Source organism: Tupaia chinensis, unplaced genomic scaffold (genome assembly GCF_000334495.1).
Source record: "Tupaia chinensis unplaced genomic scaffold, TupChi_1.0 Scaffold000328_1, whole genome shotgun sequence".
NCBI lineage: Eukaryota > Metazoa > Chordata > Mammalia > Scandentia > Tupaiidae > Tupaia > Tupaia belangeri.
In genome coordinates, this window is record NW_006159822.1 from 614,306 (window position 1) to 626,966 (window position 12,661).

Below are 12,661 nucleotides of genomic sequence, written 5' to 3' on the forward strand. Positions count from 1 at the left end.
GGAATGCCACCCTTTCTCCTAACACAGAGCTTTTGCATGAGCTGTCTCCACTTCCTGAAACGTTCCTCATAGTGAACCTGTACCTAGTTCATACTCATCTTTCACATCCAGCTCAATCATCACTTTCAATATCCCCACTATACTCTGCAGGAACACTCTGTACTTTTTATTCACAATATATTTCAGAGTTTGTGCTTGAACAAATATAAAATTAGTTCATAATGGTTTTCTTTTCTTTTTAAAAAAATAATGGTTGTCTAGCTTCATGGATGATAAGTTCCCTGAAGGCAATGAGGATGTCAGTTTTACTCACTATGGTATTTCCATAATCCAGCACAGTAAGAGGACAGAGCAGGTGTTTACCAAATATTTATTGAACGAGTAAATGAATGAATGAATAAACAATGATGCTATGACTGAGTAGGTGTTACTATTTCAAATTTTATAAATGATCAATTTGAGACTTAAGTAGTCAAGATAACTTGCCCAGGGTTGCATGGCTAAAATATGGTAGCCAGAATTTGAACTCAGATCTATTAGACTCTAAAATAATTCTCTCTTTGCATTTTAAGAAAGTCAAGCTAATTTGTTAGCGAAGGCAATCAAATATATCTATACTGTCCAGTCTCACAAAATTCAAAGCCTAGATTAATAGATTCTTTCTCCAAAGAAAACTAATTTATGCTTAGCCTGAAAAAAATTAAATATACTTAAAGACACCATGAAACAACATAAAGAGGGCTAGCTTTTTGGTCTGATTAAGAAAACTGGATTCCACGTGACTGCCTGTGGCTCAAATCCTAGGCCTAGTGCCCTGAAAAACATGCTGGGCACATGCGTGCATGCCCAAGATCCCAACAGGATGGAAAAGTAGAGAAGAAGAGATTATGTTATGACCAGACTTTATTGAGCCTCCCTTCCTGTCTCTCTCTGGTGAATACAAGTGCCCTCTGTTAATTTAAGAAGAAATAAACAAGGAAGAAAGAAAAAGGAAAAAAAGAACAATGTTAAAAAAGAAAAAAGTAACCCTGATTCCATCACCCAGAGATAATGATGACTGTATTTATTCAATTCTATAAAACAGGCTTTCTAAAGTTTTATTATCTCTGAAGAACCAAAGGTACATCTTACAAGAATGGGGTTTTGCAATTTTAGTTATTCATGATGTTGCTATTGGTGCTTTTATTTGGGCTAACTTGGTCATAGCTCTTCATTGATCATTAATTGAATTATTGGCATCATCAGCACCACATCTATTAATTTAATTTTTCTGTTTAGTAGTTTTCTTGCCTCAGCTTTATTAAGGCATAATTGACAAATGGAATATATCTATTAATTTTCATTACCATTAAAAATGTTTTAGAAAAATTACACGGTGATTCAGCATCAAAACAAAAAAGTTGCTGTGTTTGTGCAATAACAATGGGGAGCTATAAATGTCATACTAAGTAAGGCAAATATTCATCATTGGAGAAATTAACTTTCACCCAAAAAGACAGCCAAGAGCTTTATGAGTTCTATGGAAAGAGATGCCTACAAGTAGTGGGAGTTGTGTTTCGTTGTGTTTCTGGGTTAAATGCAAAAGAATTATATCATAAGTGAAGGAACGAAACGGAAAGAAATAGAAATAATTAAATATCTCAGAATATAAGAAAGGAATTCAGAGAAATAAGAGGCCAGTGTAATCAATTTACAGGTTTCTCAGGACTATTACTAAGACATCTAACATTGATTTACTGAAACTTTACAGAATGCAAAGCTATATATTGGCTCCTTGCAAACACCTCAGAGTTAATGAAATGTATTAGTGTTTTGAAATTAGGCACATGGATATGTTATCTATTGCAGTGTTTGCACATGACATAAGGGTGGCCTTTCAGTCAGTACTTCACTCATTCCCAGAACTAGTCCTGGCATCCGCTTATCTGTCACTTCATGTGACTCCTTGATTGGGCCCAGAGTGGACCCCAACTCCAGATGAGTGTCTTGGGAAAGGGTCTTTGAGACCATTTCTTTTCCTCTGGAGCCTAAATGCACTCAAGAAAATGCACGTGGTGATGGTATTATTTTTTGTTTGGTTACCAGGCTGTATCATAAAGCAGTTAAAATCTATAAACTGTACAAATAAAACCACTGATGCAAATCCATTATTATACAGAGTTTAGATTTAACTACCAATGCTTTATGTGAAATTGGCTTCAAGCCTTGTGTTTACAAAAGAAATGTACGTGGTTTATTCTACCTCCATTTATAAATGGGTATCTGCCTACAAAGACGTTGACCTGGGTTTTCTAAGTGCAGATTCATACCTACTCTAGGTGATGTGGCATGTTTATTATTCTATAAAAGAACAACTAAACACCAGGTATATTTACATGACCCCACAAGTCTATGGTAAATCAACTGGTCATAGGGCTTCGGTACTATGGTCAGCACAGGCCAGTATAATGGTCGCTGTCCTTTGTATCAAACAATCAATCTCAGCTTCCAATCCTAGCTACTCAGCTTTCACAAACATTTGTTACTGATGGTGTCCAGTATGCATTCCCCTTCTCCTGACAACAGCACTCGGGGTTTCCTTGGAAGAGACACTGCCCTGCATCAAATTCAGCAGCTATTGAATCTATCACTGGATATAGGGTGGGTCTTCCAAGACCTCTATCTGCTGAGGAGGCCTAGAAACAGCTATACCACAGTAGCAATGAGCACACTAGGGCTTGTTTATTGAAACCATTCTCTCTGAAAATGAACAACAGGCCCTTGGAGAAATGACTATTTAGAGGGGTTTGGGGAAGGGCATAAAACACAAATAAGCCTGAAATTACTTGTACAGAAAATTATAAAATTGTTCAGGGGATGATGGAATATATCAAAAACAAGCCAGTTTGAAGGAGTTGCCACAAGCCAAATTGGATACAATTGGAATATCAAAATAAATAATATGAGAGGTCCTCAAAAAGCTTATAGAAATTGCATGTTATGAAAAAACTAAGCATGAATTTCAAATCTTTTGGTACCAAAATAAACTCATACTTTAATCCCATTTTATATAAACTTTTTAAAGTCCCCTCATAATAATAACAGAATACAGTACACTGAATAGAACAGGAAACTATGAGTCAATAAATTTATAACATAAATAAATGAACAAATGTACTGGTAGATGAATACAAATTTGAGCCCAGCTACAGTGGTGTGCGCCGCTAAAACTCTGTGCTTTGCAGGCTGGGACCACATAGGAGGCCCAGGTTCAATTCCCGGTCCAACCTAAAGGCTAGCTGTGGTGGTATGCACTTGTTATTCCAGTGACTAGGCTGAGGCACGAGGATCGTGAGCTTGCAACTGGCCTGGATGAACATAGCAAGACTTTGTCTTAAATGGAGGCAGGCACAGTGGTGTAAGCCTGTGGTCCCAGCTGAGAGGTTGAGCTGGAGAATCCCAACACAGAAACCCTTAAAAAAAAAGTTTGATGAGCAATAGAATATTTATGTAGCTTCAAATAACCTTCCCACAAAAATATGGGGTTGTCGGGACCAGCAGTTAGTGTAATGGCTATGTCGCTGGACTCCCACGTAGTCGACCGCAGTTCGTGTCTTGGACCCGGTGGCTTAAATCTCACGCCGGGCGCGTGTGTGTGCGTGCCCAAGATCCCGAGAGGAGAATGGAGGAGAAGGGATTGCGGCGTGGCCATCCCCCCCGGGGGATGATTTCTCACTTTCTGTCTCTCTGTCTCTGTCTGGCAAGTGCACGCGCCCTATAGCAAAAACCTCTTCAAAGAAAAGAAGAAACAAAAATACTGGGTTGTCAGGAAAGTCATGATGCATTTTTACAAAGAAAAATATGTCACGACTTTCCCAACAATTTAATACTTCATGAACTACAAAAGAAAATAGAGTAACTTTACAGCAAGAAGCTTGGCAGGCACCGCCCTAATCCAATCATCAAAGTTAACATCATCAGTGATGAGACAAATCAATATCATGTGCCTCCTGATAAGGTGCAATGAGAAAAACACAATACCATTTCTGACATGTTTCTGACCCCAAGATGTATGACCTAAATCTAATCATGAGAAAACAGCAGATAAACTAAAAATGAGGAGCAATGTCACTGGCCTGTCGTGTTCAATAGTGTCACAATCATGAAAGTTAAGGAGACTGAAGACCTGTTCCCAGGATGAAGGACACTAAAGAGTTGGGATGACTAAATGTAACATGAGATTCTGGACTAGACCCTTTCACTGAAAAGATGTTATTGGGACAATTGGAGAAATCTGAATGGGCTCTAAGGATGAGAAGGCAGTAACGTGTCATTGTTAACTTTAATTTTGACAGTTGTGTCTTAGTCATTTCAATACCTCTGTATAGGAAATCCACATTAAAAAATTCAAGAGTGTTGAGCATCAAATTGGAAATTCTCAAATGGCTTAGAGAAATGTCTTTGTTTCATGTTTGTATTTTTGCTGTAAGTTTGAGATGGTTCCAAATGAAAATACTAATAATGTATTTAGAAAGAATATCTCCAGGAGGATACATCAGAATTACTGCAGCCTATGGAAAGAGGACAAGTGTCCAAAGTGAAATGGGGACTCACTTTGCACTGCTTATCTTTCATACTGTTGAGATATTGTATGTCACAAATTTAAAATTAGATTCATAAAAACATTCACATGAAAACTAAAAAATGAAATGTGTGTATGCACACTTAAATTTTGAAAACTATGACTATTAAGGACTTGACTGGGCTACATTTTGATGGTTTCCCTAAGAATATTTTTCCCCACTTATTTTTTACAACGTTATAATCCTGTAGTTCTGTTCTATATGCAATTTCAAATTTTTAAAACTTAATGTTTTCCAGGCTATTTAAGGCTTTCCTAAACATTAAAAAATAAATTAATTAAATGAATTCCTTCCTTCAATGTGTGTCTTTAGGCTAGTTTATTTTGATTGGTAGCACTTATCACTACATGATAAAATTACATATATATATTTTTTTCTTTTTTTCCTGTAGCTCCAACATTAAAATATATGAAACTATGAGACTAGGGACTTTGGATTATTCCCTGCTAAGGTTTTGGTGTCTAACTCTGTACTGTACCAAGCACACAAGCACTCAATAAATATTTACAAATAAAAGATAAATTTGAAGGAAATGAATCTTTTTATTTTTATGTTTCAAACCTGTTAGGTAGAAACGATTTCCTAGGCTGATAACATATAAAATGTTTACTATAGAACCGGGCACTGTGCTAAGCACCTTATAAATAATATCTAATTTAATGAGTCATCCGCCATTAAATGGAAATGACTATGACCACATAGAGATGAGCAGTGTGACCCTTAGAAGGAAGTATTAACTAAAGTTGCAAAATTGGCACTCAGGGATTTAAGATTTAAACCCTACCCCGCAAGGTGCTTTAAGCCTTCCTTTTCTGTACTGCCTCACTATTGTAATCCCTGTACCAGGGCAGCCATGTCAGCAGTGCAAGAAACTGGTCCTTTGCCTCCTCCCTGGCTTAGATCTCTATTTCATCTCCTCTAGACTCTTGTAGTAAATGCTTGACTCTCCTCTCATCCTCCTATGTATCCTATAATTTCTTGCTAATTATACTTCCCCTAAAAAAGCCAATGATGCCCCTACCCTGATCAATGACTGCCTATGGGCTACCCAGAGTTATAGAACTTTTAGTTCACCAGAGGAGAAAGCAGGAATTTATCTTTCCCAAAGAAATGGGGAAGGAGAGTAAGCATTACAACCAGAGAAGAATGTTGAAGTTCAAGAGTGTTCAATGGTCACCTACCATAATGAATAGACCTCATGACTGGGTATATTAGGTATATTCTATGGTTTGAATGTGCCCCCTCCAAAAGAAAAAATGTATGTGTTAGAATTTGGTTGTGATGCAGGACCAGCTGGTGGCATGGCGGTTAGGGCAGCTGGATCCCACATGGATGGACCTCATAAATAAATTTCTATCCTTCATAAATTACCGAATCCATGGTATTCAGTTATTAAGCAACAAAAAATGGACTAAAATAGCAAGGTACTAAGGATACAGCTGTAACTAACAAGCAGTGGGTGCAGCACTGAGACAAAATGTGAGAGGCACAATGTGCAGCCAGGGACAGCAAATCTTTGCAAAGTGAGCACAAGAGTGAAGAAAGTGGTGAACCCTGGGCGGGCTTGACATATTTTAGGGGGAAGGCTGTTTGAGGCAGTCATACTGACAATGGTGAGAGGCATTAAACAGACAGCCGAAGTTTATCATGAGCCTAGTACAAGGACTGGCACATGGTAAAAACTCAGGTAACAGTACATCTCGTTAATAGCACCTCGATTTTGGGGCTGGCAAGTGGTGGTGGTTAAAGGTGCTGGATTCCCACAGGGCCGACTGTGGTTCAAGTCCCAGACCTGGCGGCTTGTTTTCTCACTTTCTTGCTCTCTCTCTCTCTCTCACTCTGACCCTCTCTGGTCAAACTGAAATGAACAAATGAATAAATAAAGTTAAATATAATAATACTTTAAAAAAATAGTACCTGGGGAACCAGCAGTTAGTGCAATGGCTATATCGCTGGACTCCCACGTAGTCGACCACGGTTCGTGTCCCGGACCCGGTGGCTTAGAACTCACGCCCGGCGTGTGTGCATACGTGCCCAGGCTTCCCGAGAGGAGATTGGAGGAGAAGGGATTGCAGTGTGACCATCCCCCTGGGGGGTGATTTCTCGCTTTCTGTCTCTATGTCTCTCTCTCTCTCTGTCTGGCGAGCGCACGTGCCATATAGTGAAAACCTCTCAAAAAAAAAAAAAAAAAAAGCACCTGAATTTTAAGGTTCTGAACTGCAAAAATCATTACAAACACATCCCAGATAGAAGACTACTTCTTGATCCATATGCATTTTTATATGACCTCTTCAAATCCTTCACATACAATGCTAATCCCAGAAAGCATTCCAAAATATTAGTGTTTTTTGAGATATTAATAGATGCTTTCTCACCTATGTCTTTCAGAATGAATGGCTCTGTTGATGTTTTTATTTATATATTTTTATTATTAGTCATACATTAAATCACTATACATCATTTATATTGTGAAGAGACTTTACCCAGCATGATATACACCTCAATCCAGCCCAGTTGAGACCAAAGAACAGGAGAGCACTCAGTCAGAAAAGTGCTTGCACATCTATATTCATTGCAGCCTTCTTCACAATTGCTAAGACATGGAATCAACACAAATGTCCCCAAACAGATGAATGGACTGAAAAATTGTGGCACATATACTCCATGGAATACTATTCAGATACTATTCTGCCTTAAAAAACAAAAAGGCCATGGAATTTGATAGAAAGTGGATGAATATGGAAGATTTGTTGCTGAGTGAAGCAAATCAGGCTCTGTTGATTTTTTATTTGGTTCCATTTTCCATAAGGGTTTCCCAGCCTGAAATGGAAAATATATCATCAGAGGTGTTAGAAAATAAACAGAATTTTCCAAACTAGATATCATCTAAGGTTGTTCCTAGCGACCTTTGTTTCTTGATTTGCTCTTACCTACTTTTTTTGTTTTTTGTTTTTTTTTGTTTTGAGAGAGAGAGAGAGATTTTGCTATAGGGTGTGTACACTCACTAGAGCGATAGAGAGACAGAAAGACAGAAAGTGAGAAATCACCTACCAGGGGGAATGGCCATGCCTCAGTCCCTTCTCCTCTATTCTCCTCTCAAGATCTTGGGCACTCTGCATGAGTTTTAAGCCACCGGGTCTGGAACTCAAACTGCGGTTGACTACATGGGAGTCCAGCAACGTAACCCTTACACCATCTGCTGGTCCCTTACCTGCTTTTTAATATCTTTGTGCTACTATAAAAATGGATCCCTCTGTAACTCACATGCTGTTATTTATAGCCTAAAATCTAGACTGACTAAACATCTAAGCTTAAAGGGCAAAACAAATTTGAAACCAAAATTCCACACCTGGGTAGACTCACCTTCTCGCCACTCCCACCACCCTGGTCTGCCCTACCATGCCACCACCTGCTCTTTCAGGTAAACATGTGTAAATTTAACATGATATTCATCGGACAAACAAAACCTAAGGGCTTACTGTACACCAAATGCAAAGAGACTTCATCTTCCAGTGCCTTCCAATCCCCTGATGACCAGTCAGTATCCCACAACCTCGAGTTCCACCTCATTTTTGCCTATGACTCCCCAGAGCACCTCTGCAAAGCCCTAGAGTAAAGGCAGTTTGAAATCTACTGGCCTAGGGCAATTGCTGCAAACATGCAACAAAGGGAACTCACTTAATGAACAGTCTAAAAGATATATATCATTTAACAAAGCAATTAACCACATTATCCAAGGCTCTGCCACCTGGTCCCCTGTGGACTACACCAGCAAACCTAATAACATCATTACAACTACACACCCACAGTTGGCTCCCAGACATGGGTTATTAAAGAAATGCTGATGTAAAAAAAAAAAGATAATACCTTAAAAATATGGGGGAAAGGGAATATTGATGGTCGATTAACATATCCTGGCCAACAAATTGTACATTCTGCAAATTAATAAAACCAACATTGACTTATTATTAGAGCTATACTTACAGCATTGGTTTACTGGTTTATTTTCCTAATAAGGTGAGGATGCAAAGTGAACCAAAAATATGGAGAAGGATATGAGCCAGATTCTAGCTTTAACTCTGCTGATAACTAGCAATACTAAATGAAAATATTCTTATTGATTAGCAAAAAAAAGAAATGCAGAAAATATTCTCATTGATAAGTAATAAAACATGCAAACAATCTTCTCATATCACTAGCTCTTCCACCAAACCCTAGACAAGCCATGTAGTCTCTCTTTTCTAAGATTTGATCCCAATTTGAAGATTAAGGAGGGGTGAAAGGGAAAGACACTTAGGAAGTAAGGGGAGTGTTCATTTCTAAAAGCTGATGCTAGCACTGCAATTCTCTATCTGCTAAACATATTTAAGCAAATATAGAAACAAATAGAACATCCAAACAAAGCCAGAGAACAGTTGGCAAAAGAAGTAGGTTTCACATAAACTGTGAATCAACAAATATGATGAAGGATCTATTATTTGGGCCTTGAACTATACTGTCTTCTAAGGGGAATGTAAGCAATGTTTGCTAAATTAATTGAGTATTTACTCTCAGTTAATCTTCACAAAATTTCTATGCGGCAGATAGCAAAAATGAGTGAGTTTAATATTACAATGATTTAACCACCTACTCACTGTTATGGCTACACAGTAGAAACCCCTATTCAAACTCCACCAATGAGGAAATACATCATCACCAGTAACTGGCAGCAAAATAGCAGAGAAGTGTTCAGGTATCAGCCAAGGACCCAGTTCTCAGAGTTAGCCTCACTCTCTGTCTGATGGTCAGACAAGATGGGTCAGTGCCAACCTGTGTTACATGTTTGTTTCTGTACAATGCAAGGAAGAACCCTCACTCTTCCCTGATATGGACTATCTATTCTTCCCTTCAAGTTGACTGGGACAACTTGAGTCTCACAATAACTCCTAAATCTGTAACTGGTCAAAGGGACATCCTGGGTCAGAATACTAAAACTGATAAGGGATCAGTCAGTGTTGTGGTGGTTAAGGCACTGGATTCCACTTGGTTAACTGTGGTTCAAGTCCCAGACCTGGCAACTTACTTTCTCACTTTCCCTTTCTCTTTCTCTGGTCAAGTTAAAAAGTAAAAATAATAAATAAAATAAAATTAAGTAATTTTTTAAAACTGATAAGAGTCATTCCTAATGCTGGGAAGGGGACTAGGACCACTCTCCTGTGAGTCACGGAGAGGGATGCACATGTGAACAAAAACAAGAAGCTTTCAGGGGAAAGAAAGGGAAATGGAGGCTAGATAGGCAACCAGTGGGCCCACTACATTTGCCCAAAATCAAATGGTTGGCAAGTGGTAGAACCCGCATTAAAGCAATTAAATATCTTATAAAACCACAGACAAATTTCTGTGTTTTAGAAAACCACTTGTCACATCACCAGGCAATTCATTTTATTACAATCCAACAATCAGTTTTAATGTCTAAAAACATTAAAATCTGTTTCTGCAGCTATGCCCTCAGAGACACATGATAACCATATTTACCCAACAAAAAGCTGAAGTCACTCTGAAAAGAGTGCACTATCAAGAGAAATACATGGAACCAGCAGTTAGCGTAATGGCTATGTCGCTGGACTCCCACGTAGTCGACGACGGTTCGTGTCCCGGACCCGGTGGCTTAAAACTCACACCGGGCGCGTGTGCGTGCGTGCCCAAGATCCCGAGAGGAGATTGGAGGAGAAGGGATTGCGGCGTGACCATCCCCCCTGGGGGGTGATTTCTCGCTTTCTGTCTCTATGTCTCTCTCTGTCTGTCTGGTGAGCACACGCGCCCTACAGTGAAAATCTCTCCAAAAAAAAAAAAAAAAAGAGAAAAACAGACAACATTCCAAGTCCAGAAAGCCAGAGAATATTCAAGGCATGTGAATGCCATGCCCATAGAAGCCATTTGCTGTAAAGGAGAGTCAGTTCGTTACAAATATATAAAAACAATATATGCACAATAATAAATATTGATGTGCCATTTAGCTCATCTTATTATTATTGATATTTGTTCATGAGAAAGTAACATTGATGTATTTAAAAATTGCAAGAGATATACAAAGCAATTACAATTTTTTTAATGACTAGTCGTAAACAAAACACCTCTGCCTGATAAGCCTTCTCTAATTTCTCCTGGCTGGTATTGATAACAGTCTGTAAAAAACGCTGCCCCAGTGTCTAGTGTCTCTGAGATATTTAACACTAGGACAAATGTGAGCTGGCTATTCTGGCCTCTTTTTAGTTGAGACCCTGATCCCAAATATTCACTTCTTATCTAGGGTTACGCCAGGGCCATAGAGATAAATATCCTTCTTTCACATATAGTTTTGTCCCTTGGGAAGAAAAGATGGATAGTGGTAGCCCAGGATAGCAGGTCTGTTGAAATTAGTTTCCAGTTTGCAAATGGAAGTAAGTAACGCAATTCAACTTTTGGAATATTTCTCAATCCTTACTCTGCTTGAGGTCATTACCTTATACATGAATCTCCCAGCTGGGCCACTAAGCCTGTTAGGGTCTGTTCACTTCTGGGTTACCTGAACTCTTTTCCATTTTTTTAAAAATTACTTATTTCATTTTATTTACTACCACTATTATTTTTTTAAGAATTATTTTTTATTTACTTTTATTCATTGTCATTATTTTACTTTTTTTTTTTTTTGAAGTTGACCAGAGAGAGAGAAGGAAGCTGCCAGGTCCAGGATTCAAACCACAGTCAGCCATGTGGGAGTCCAGTCTCCTTAACCACCATGCCATCTGCCAGTCCGTCATTATTATTTTTTAAATTTGCTATGGATCCCATGTCCTCATCGGGGAGAGACCAACAGAGAAGAGAGAAGAGAGAAAGAGGGAAAGTAAGAAAGCAAAACTTCAGATTCAGGACTTCCATGTGTGAGTCCAGCGCCTTAACCACCATACCATCTGCTGGTCCAATCCCATTTTATGTGCGAGTCCAGCGCCTTAACCACCATACCATCTGCTGGTCCAATCTCATTTTCTTCTTTCAAGTAGGTGCTTAGTAAGTCTATGGTGGATAAAAGTCTTAATATAATGTAATTTTTTATTGAATTGGGATGCCAAAATAATACACTCAGAAGTAGAGAATAAAAATCTTAGAACTGCCTTTATTATTTCTACAATATTTCCCTGTTTGTTTTTTTCTTTTTGTTTGTTTGTTTGTTTGTTTGTTTTAGGTTGTTGCCATAAGGCACATGTGCTTGTGAAAAAAGAGACATAGAGAGAGAAAGCGAAAACTCAACCCCTGGGAGAATGGCCATGCCACAATCCTTTTCCTTCCATTCCCTTCTCAGGATTTTGGGTGTGCACACACAAATGCCTGGTGTGATTTTCAAGCCACCAGGTCCAGGACTCAAACCAACCAGCTATGTGGGAGTCCAGTACCTTAACTACCACAGCACCTGCTGCCTCTTTATTATTCTGTCCCCATTCTTGGTCACTTTTTATAATTTTTATCTGAAGTGACACAAACTTTAGCCTTTTTGATCTTAAATTCAACTGCAAATTAAATTTTAGGACCATTTTCTTATTCATTATTTTTCTGTTCAAAAACCTTCACTGTACTTCCATTGCCTATAAAAAGAGTTCTCAGAGACTGACAAATTTTCTCCACAATAGGCCAGATAGTAAATATCTTTGGCATTGGAAACCAGATGGTCTCCCTTGCAACTACTCAACTCTGCCCTCTGCCACTGCAGTGTTGAAGCAGCTGTAGACAATATGTAAATAAATAAGTCTACTGTAATCAAACAAAACTTTATTCATGACCACTGAAATTTGAATTTCATAAAATATTCATACTGTTCTTTTTATAAATTGTTTCCAATAATTTAAAAACATGATCCTACCCTTTAGTTTAGTAATTAAGTGTTGTGTATCGGGAGTTGGATCCCACAGGGCTGTCTCTAGTTTGAATTCCAGCCCAGGTAACTTATACTGGGTGTGTGCACATGTGTACATGCCCAAAACCCTGATGGGAGGAATGGAAGACATAACCATGCCTTATTAAAGAAT